The 9,584-nt window shown below is 40.9% G+C and overlaps 1 long non-coding RNA gene across 1 annotated transcript; it reads left to right on the forward strand.

Annotated features, from left to right (window-relative positions):
* Positions 1-4,439: 4,439 nt before the first annotated feature.
* LOC108707939 lies at positions 4,440-9,328 on the forward strand. The gene is made up of 6 exons (XR_001934351.2): positions 4,440-5,102; positions 5,563-5,628; positions 5,718-5,919; positions 7,288-7,371; positions 8,760-9,013; positions 9,118-9,328. It is a non-coding gene; the product is annotated as an uncharacterized LOC108707939 (long non-coding RNA).
* The last annotated feature ends 256 nt before the right edge of the window (positions 9,329-9,584 follow it).

A 9,584-nucleotide genomic window follows, 5' to 3' on the forward strand; every position in this document is an offset into this window, starting at 1 on the left:
CGAAGATGGTAACCCAGAAACCGCTTCCACAGCTGGCGATCGCTTCTAAGCTTTAAAACAAAAAAAAAAAAAAAAAAGGAACAAAAACCGCACCAATGTGAAAAACTCTCAAAGCCGGTATCAAGGCCCTGCTCTGGTTACTACTCACAGGATTTCCCGGACACGGCTTGCACACAAGATCTGTTCTTGTGTGCAAGCCGTGTCCGGGAAATCCTGTGAGTAGTAACCAGAGCAGGGCCTTGATACCGGCTTTGAGAGTTTTTCACATTGGTGCGGTTTTTGTTCCTTTTTTTTGTTTTAAAGCTTAGAAGCGATCGCCAGCTGTGGAAGCGGTTTCTGGGTTACCATCTTCGGCTCCGGACCCTGGTGGACTATAGGGAAACTTTGGGACAATTGGGGGATACTGAAAGTTGGTGTATTTATTTTTATTTCTTAAACGGAAGCGCATATCAAACCGTTTGTTCTAATTGCAAACTGAGTGTTTTATTTTTCCAAGTGGAAATCCCCCTCCTCAGTGTTCCCTAGGTGGAGGCACTGTGCTGTAAATCCCAGTTCCCAGTACTTTTCAGAGCCCTGGATTGCCAATGGTTAATTGCTATTTAAAGACGCAGTAACCAAATTAGGGTAATATAAATGTGATGGCCAGCAAGATGTTTTATTCTTTCTCTGTCTACCCTAGACTTCCTCTTCCGTTCCAGCTCTATATTACAATATTGGTTTGTTTCCTCCCTGCCTTATGTACTTTTGTTATGTAAAAATGAAAAAAATAAATAAATATATATATATAAATATATATATACATACATACATACAGTGGCGTAACTACCAGGGGTGTGATTGCACCTGGGCCCGCATCCCCTTGGGGCCACCCGGAGACAGCTGGGGAGGGGGAGATATTACAGTAGGGGAGGGCCGACAGGGGGGCCCGGGTGTCCATTCTGCACCAGGGCCCGCGTTAAGTAATTATACCACTGTATATATATATATATATATATATATATATATATATATATATATATATATACACATTGCTTCAAATTCTCCATTCTATGCTCTACAAAAAAATTTAAATGAAAGGTGAACCACCCCTTTAAATCCAAGTCTTATCCTACAGGATAGGCCTCAGTCTGCTCTTCCATTCCATCCACTGTTCCTCAGAAGCATAGCTCCAAAGGGGAAGCATGCCATAAATAAATGGTCAGTACATTTTGCCATGGGAGTGTTACATGTATGTCAGAGGCTGCTGAATTTATTCATCTAATAATTTTTACAAGCAGGTGCAGAACTACCACTGGTGCATTTCTATGTACTATATAGTTCTAAATATGGAAGTTATGTAACTTTATGCTGCACCCTGTCTCTACACATGTGGATAAACCAGGGAGCAGTAACATGGGTTGGGCACCATTGTTTAGCCATTGCTGATCTTTCTACTTATCTCTGAGGAGCAGGTGTAAAATGCAAAGCATATATTTCCTAACTCAGCTGTGCTAAAGGTGCACTGTGTGACATGTAAAGAATGCAAGAATGGTGTAGAGATACTGCATTTGGACAGGATGTTAACCATTTGCCAGCCATAATTAGTAAAATTGACAGTGGTGTAGATTTTACTTTTCAGGTTGCACTTTGATCTATGTTATTCTGCATGTTGTTTGGCAAGATCAAATGATCCAGCAGGCAAGGGGATAATGCTTATACAAGTACGGGATTCGTTATCTGGAAACTCGTTATCCAGGAAGCCCTGAATTATGGAAAGCCCGTCTCCCATAGACTCCATTATATCCAAATAATCATAATTTTTAAAACCGATTTCCTTTCTCTGTAATAATAAAACAGTAGCTTGTACTTGATCCTAACTAAGATATAATTAATCCTTATTGGAAGCAAAACCAGCCTATTGGGTTTATTTAATGTTTACATGATTTTCCAGTAGACTTTAGGTATGAAGATCCAAATTACAGAAAAATCCATTATCCAGAAAACCCCAGGTCCCAAGCATTCTAGATAACAGGTCCCATACCTGTATCAAGTTACTCTTGGTAGTGAGCTATTCTCTGTTATAACTAAGGTCCTGCTGTATAACAAGGATTTAAAGTCAGTGGGGCTCATTTATCAACACTGGGCAAATTTGCGCATGGGCAGTTACCTATAGCAACCAATCAGTGATTAGCTTTTTGAAGCCAGCTGCAAGTAGAACAATGAGTGCAGCAATCTGATTGGTTGCCATGGGTTACTGCCCATGGGCAAATTTGCCCAGTGTTGATAAATGAGCCCCAGTGTGATGCTTTCCTGCTGTCTAAAACTCAGTGTGCTTCTGATATGGCTAGCAGGAGAGCACAGGAGAAAACAATCTTTTCTTATACAAACAACACAGAATTTTAAAGTTTATTATACTGTACAAAGTCTTATTTTTAATTAGGGAAACTGTATTTTAATTTTAAATTTTATGTACACTTTAATGTGGTTTCAAATATTAAGTGATTTTCAAATTAGATGTGGGTTAGTACGGGACAACACCTATTTAGGCTCAGTTGACTGGCTCACTGTGCCAACTATAGGAAACCTCTGCTATGAAAAATGCTAGCTACAACTACTTTTTAAAATATGAATGATCATTAAAAGTTACCTATAGGTCATGTTGATTGTTTTTTTGCTGAGAGGTTTGTTTTTGTAAGTAATTGTTAGTTGAAGTTCCCAAACCTGACTGTTTTGCCAACCTGACTGTCCCATCTCAGCCTGTCAGTTAAAGTTTCGAATGCTAACGGACTTATGCTGCATAAATATGGCAGCCCTCTCATTGACTAACACCTGGCAAATACTTTATGGCAAAATTATAAGTAGCATGCAAAAGCCAATATTATGAGAGATGTAAAAAAGGTATAATTTCTGGTGTCAATATCTCTTTAATGCCCTCATTGATGCCATACCATAACCCCTGACATTCTGCACCATGCACCTTCATTTCAACGGTAACGGTATTATAACACAATAGGATGATCAGAGTTGATAAGGATGCAGAGAGACAATAAGGGTAGGGGCACACTGGGCCAGCGCAAGACAGAGGGAAGGCATTCGGGGAGATTGGTCGCTGCAAAGACGAGGCGATTAGTCGCCAGACGACTAAATCTCCCCGAATCGCCCAGTGTGCCCCTACCCTAAGGGTTATTTACAATGCCCCAGGCAGTGAGCAAATTGCAAAATAAAGGTTTGAGCTGGTGTGTATCATAGAAAGCATCTGTCGTGTTTGACGTATATAAGATATATAAACCCTCCCCCGAATCCATTGGAGTTTGTTCAATATGGAATATCCAGGACAGTTAGCTCCATTTCTTATGCCACTGCTTCTGCATTTATTCATTGAGCTGCCAATAAGGGAGCAGAAGAGCAGCACCAGGAGCCACCTGTTCCATTGATGCCTGTTAGGATCAGACAGCCTCGTCAATTCTGGAGGGCTGCAGTGTCCATTGACGGTCTGTCTGATGACGAAGTGGTGAGGATGCACCGTCTGAGTCGTGCCGCCATCCTCCAGGTCTATGGTCTTGTTAGCCAGGACCTGGAACCTGTGACGGCACGGTCTCATGCCCTGCCTGGGATATGCAAACTGCTTGCAGTCTTGCATTTCCTGGGCAGTGGGTTTACACACCTTGTTGGCATGAGCCAGCCCACCTTCAGCAGTATACTAACGCAAGTGCTTAGGGCTCCCACACTCGCAAAGGCTCATTTCCTTTCCCTCAACCCAGGCAGAGTGGATAAGATTAAAGCAGGATTTTTACCTCATTGGCCATTTTCCAAATTGCCTGGGAGCCATTGACTGCACTCATGTTCCGTTTACACCACCGAGACATCAACAAGCACTCTACTGCAATAGGGAGCACTCTCATTCCATCAATATCCAGGTGGTGTGTGATTCCCACCTGCGGATCATGAGTGTGAGATCTGGTTTTCCCGGAAGTATCCACAACACCACTATCCTTCGTCAGTTAAGCCTCCACGAACTCTTCATCCGAGGAGAAATGCCAGGGGGCTGGCTGGCGGGTAAGTAAATTTACCATTCTTCATCATCAAATACATTTAAAAGGACCTGCTGGCATTAAGGAAGTGTATCTGATTACTAGCTACAGTCTAATGATAATGGTTTCACACCAGTCATTCATGTTTGCATAAAATTGTGCTAATATTATTTTAATTTTGGAATAGTCCTCTCTGTTGTTAATAGCAGGCTAGGACTGCCAATCTATGAATTTTGGCAAATGCCAGACAGCCTGCTGTAAGATGCCATATACTGTCACTATTTTGTGGGCTGGTGTGGCTGTTTGGACCTTTTATGTGCTTGAAATGCCATACCATATTTTAAATCCCAGCCCGGACCTGGTTAATAGTACCATCATTCATGTTGAAATTCTACCCTGGGTTAGTTTCCCTTGTTTGAATTAATTTATGATAATTCTATATGCGAGTGTGAAAACTCAAACTTTTAAATAACAAACTCACTAGGCATCTTGGGAATTGTAGTTTCTTTTAAAACCATTGTCTTAACTTGGCTCTTTTGACTGCATAGACTATGCTCCAATTAACTAATCACACCTGATCACATTTAACAGCCTTGAATTTAGTGAATGGGTGGGGTTGTTGACTTTGAATCCTTTACACACGTGTCTCTGACGTTTTAATTAAGAGGTGGATGTGCTCCCACTCCAACTTTGGATTTCTTTTTTTCTTTCTTCTTCCCCAGGAGGCGCAGGATATGGGCTTCTGCCTTGGCTGATGACCCCTGTCTGGTTTCCTCTCACACCTGCCCAACGTAGGTACAACCGGGCCCATCGGAAGACGTGCAGTGTCATCAAGCGCCTCTTTGGGTTTGCTTAAGTCACGCTTCCGATGCCTCTCAATCGCTGGGGGAGCTCTTCTTTATTCCCCCTTAAGGGTTTGAGAGATCATCGTTGTCCGTGCCATGTTGCACAATGTGGCAATGCAACATGGTTTACCTTTAGAAAACGATGATAATCTGGAACCCGAGATTGAGGGGTACGTTGCCAAGTCCTGGGATAACCAACCACAGGGGAGAAGAGTGCGTGATCGCCTCATCGCCTCTCACTTTCGTTGTAAGTTGAATGTATCAATCTTTCTAATATACCTCATTGTATTTAAAATGCCCTTGAAAGTGTGTGAAACAAACGATCAGGTTGTTTTAAGTTGCCCTTAAAAGTGCGTGAAAGAGAAACGATTAATGTTTGTTACCCTTGAAAGTGCGTGAAACAGAAGATAATTAATTTTTGAAACCAAAATATTTTTGCTTAGTGGCTGTGTGTTTTTTACATAAATCCTGGCACTGTATGAAAGTATCACCGACTTGGCCACGAGAACTGTTAGTTGCCAGGCCTCGATATGTAGGGATCTCAGTTTGCTTATATATTTTAGAACAGATATTTATGGCACACGATCACAATGTAAATTATGGCCATTAATGTGCTAAAGGAGTTCTTCGATCTTTTAACCCTTTGGTCATGTTATCAATGCTATTTATTAAAACGTACCCAATATTTTAATTTCTTACAAATAAAGATCCTGCTGATTGTGATGTGCTGGTTTGATCCTAGCAGTGAAGACCTACCTGGAACAGCTTCTAGTGTAAGCAGACAAGACTTTCCATCAAAAATCAGTGATCTGAAATTTGGAACCATTTGGTCGTTATAATTAATAACTAATGATCCTTTCAGATTTCTTGGATCCTACTGTGTTGTGTGTCTACCCCCGTGGATAGCCATTGCTGCTGCTTAGACCAGTCTTGGCTACAGAGAAATCAAAACCTTGGTTCTATGGTTTAGATGTGTCACTCCAGCTTTTGCGAGATGGATCAGCTGAGGAGAACAGACGGATGCTGTTGACATTCCAGCTTTTGCTGCTAACTGGCACATTCAGGTGACTACCAATTACTCGACTTTAACCCATTACTTGCCAAGCACATAGGTCATGTTTCTGTTGTTAGGGATGCACCCTGTGTCCACCCATGCACAGAAAACGTAAGTGGCCTTTCTTTATTGATATACACACTGTTACACACACAATACACGTTTTATTAAAAGTTGCCTTTTTTGCTTTTATGGCTTTTTTTCTTTTTCACATACTTACACACACTTGCATATACATACTGTATTCACTCGTCCTCACCTTTTGTTAGGAGTATACACTTGTACTTCTAAATCAGGTATGCTGGATGCTAGCTACGCTGTCAGATCAGTCATTGATTTGTTTGAATGTGTAATTTCTAAAAATATACTGATGTTTTCATACTATTGGGTGGGGGGTTGTCGTGCCAGGGGCCCATCAGAAAACATTAGACCGTGGGCTCACTTTCCAAACTATTATTCCTCCTCTCAACCTCTTTATTCTGCTAGTCTTCTATATCTACTTACTATATATTTTTCCATTATTAAGCATTTTTTCCATAAAGGAATAGGTAAGGACTGTGGAATATGCTAAATGGTTAGAAGCAAGAGGGTTTTCCTGGTATCCTGGTGGGCCAGTCCGACACTGGGTCTTACAATACACAATACAGTGTCAGGGGACTTTTTACACAGACTGTGAATTGGAAGCTGAGAATTCATATGCATTATTTTCTTCTGGGGTCTGTACATGCCTTATGTACATAGGCTTATCTATATTTGGCATCAAACTGCTCAGTAGACCCTCAGGAGTCCATATTTAGGGCTAGGCCACACGGGAAGATTTCAGGGAGATTAGTCATCTGGCGACTAATCACCGCGTCTAATCTCACTGAATGGCTTGCTGGTATCTCGCACCCGCTAGTGCTAAAGTCGCCTGCGCCTATTCACATGCGGCGACACGTTTTTCAAAGTCACTCAAAATTGCCAATTTCGAGCGACTTTGAAAAACGTATCGCCGCGTGTGAATAGGCGCAGGCGACTTTAGCGCTAGCGGGTGCAAGATGCCAGGCGACCAATCTCTCTGAATCTTCCCGTGTGGTCCTAGCCTTAGGGTGATTTATTTGTAAGTAATTGGGTGAGATAAATGCAGCAAATTGCAATAGCAAAACTTTGCAGATTGATAGTTTGAGTAGAAAGGCATCTTTACCTGTTTTGGATTCGTCAATGCGTACTTTTCAGGAATAATATGGTTTCAGGGGTCTGCATACTCTTAAGGAGGCACTTATGGTGGAACATAAAATGAATGCAGGGTGCTTATTTTGCAGCAGCCAAACTAACTTGAAATCTCTTATGCATAAAAAAAATAAATAAATAAAAAATGATTATTGATTTTTCTTTACAGGTCCTCTCCTAATAAAAATACTGCTCTGTCATCGGGTCCCCCATCACTCTGATTTCTGATCTCTAAATTTCTAAGGATTTGCAGGTAAAAATGCAGCGTGTGCGTGAACAGAAAATGTCAGTGATATCAGTGGAGCAAAGTGCGCATACGCACAGGGCCGGGTTTACATAAAGGGCACCCCTAGGCCCACTGCCATTCGTCGCCCCTGTCCCCTCCCCTTTATTCGTGCAAATTTTCATCATCAATGGGAAAATTTAAAAAATGATCTTATCTCCAGCGCTTTCCCAGTGTTTTTGAACCAATGTGGGTGTGGTTGGGCAACATGCCGCCCCCTTAAAACCCTGCTGCCCTAGGCCCGGGCCTAGGTGGCCTTTCCATAAATCCGGGCCTGCATACGCAGCTCAGTTTCGACGGCTTCAGGACAGGTTTTTGTCACAAACCTGGGTATTTTTTGGCTGTGCACTGTGTGCCACCCCCCCCCCCCCCCCCGGTGAGTTACTTTAAAAGGTTGACAGCTCTGCTTATCTTGAGCTTTTCCTTGACTAGTCTCTTGTTGGTATTCAATGCCATCCTTTTTCTGTTGCTTTGCCTCCCACATTCAATATACTAAAACATGATTTGCATTGGGAAGATTATTTTAAAGTGGTAGTTCACCTTTAAGCTAAATTTTTTTTTTTTTTTTGTATGTTAGATTGACAGATTCTTTGAAATTTTACATCTTTTTTGCCTTTTTCTTCTGACCCAACATTCACCTACCCCAGCAGCCCATAAACTAGTGGCATTGCTCGGAGAGGCTACAATATTATTATTATTTTTATTATTTTCAAAAACCACAAATTAAAAAATGCTAAAAGTTAAATTTTATTTAAATGTGAACAACCCTTTTAATGAACAGGGAGCTCCACTTACACAGTTCTGTTACTTAGACAGATTTATGTTTTCTCAAAATTGCTGCTCTGCCGTAGTGCCAATCTGCCACAAGCACACAAGTCCGAGATTTAGGGATTATTTATCAAAGTCCAATTTTTTTATCAACATTTTCTGCAACAAACTCCGATCAAATCTGCTTGGGTTTTTTTTTACTCTTATTTTATCACAAATTTTCTGAATTTTTGCATTTCAGAGTTTAGTAAATAACCCCCTTAATGTTTTTTGTGATTTTAAATGCTTGTCTGGGATTAATGGAGTGGCCATGTATACAGTAATTATATGGGCAGGTCTGGGGTTAATATGCTTATTATTATTTTTTTATATTAATTATGCTGGCATGTCTGAGTTATGGTTTGGTAAAATGGGTGTGGTGTTTAGGGGTGTGACCAAAACATGGGCATTGGTTTTGGGAAAATGTTACCATACTAGTAGGAGCCCACCAGTTGGTTCTCTGCCCAGGGCCCACCAAGTCCTTAAACGGCCCTGCAAACATGCTCATTTATTTTTATAAACATTTGTAAACATTTTCCCCTAATTTTTAGGATAAAAAGAGAGCAACCTGAAGGGGACAACGAACCGACTGCTACTGGAACCTTTGGACTTCGTCTGACCTAGTATTCCGGATCCGGGGAACTTGGACATGTTAACCCTTCACAACCATTCTGATTTACACCATCAACTGGACTCCCCTGCTGGCTATCTAATTCCTATGAAGTCGTGCACCCCTCTTACGCATGGATTGAGAGTGCTGTTCTTAATGGGACTACAACTATGGCATGGGCAGGAATTTCGCTCTGTAAGTGGCTTCATTTGGCATTGAAGTTTTGTTTTTTAAATTTTTTTTTTTTTTTTTTTTTTTTTTTGGTTACACACACAATATAAATATATATTTCTCTTTAGAAAACATCCCATGACTGCCAGCTTGGTTCACAGGAGAAGAGGACTGCACACTGCTGAGATTGCTGTTTATTTTCTTATACTTTTGCACATCATGTGTGAAATCCCATGGTCTGTGTTCTCTCCAATCAATGGTCACTTACTGACTGGGACCAGAACATACCTCTTCTTGCCTTTCACAATTGTTTTAGGCTATTGTTTTTTTACTGAATATCTATAATTATTAAATCAAAACATTCAACAAGGTGCATTGATTATTTTTTGTGGAAATGGTCAAATTTTTTCCCCAGAAAACATTTTCCTAGGGGCAACAGAAATCCGTACTCTACGTACTTTTCAGCTTAAACTGTAACTTTAACCTCTAAAATACATAGTCTTAGAAAGGTTACTTGATTGCCACAAAGCACTTCTTGCATAAGAATTCTGATGCTCCACTTATGGCGAGGCAAGTACAACAGTCAAACAACATA

The sequence above is a fragment of the Xenopus laevis genome, chromosome 2L, assembly GCF_017654675.1.
Source record: "Xenopus laevis strain J_2021 chromosome 2L, Xenopus_laevis_v10.1, whole genome shotgun sequence".
NCBI classification, from domain to species: domain Eukaryota; kingdom Metazoa; phylum Chordata; class Amphibia; order Anura; family Pipidae; genus Xenopus; species Xenopus laevis.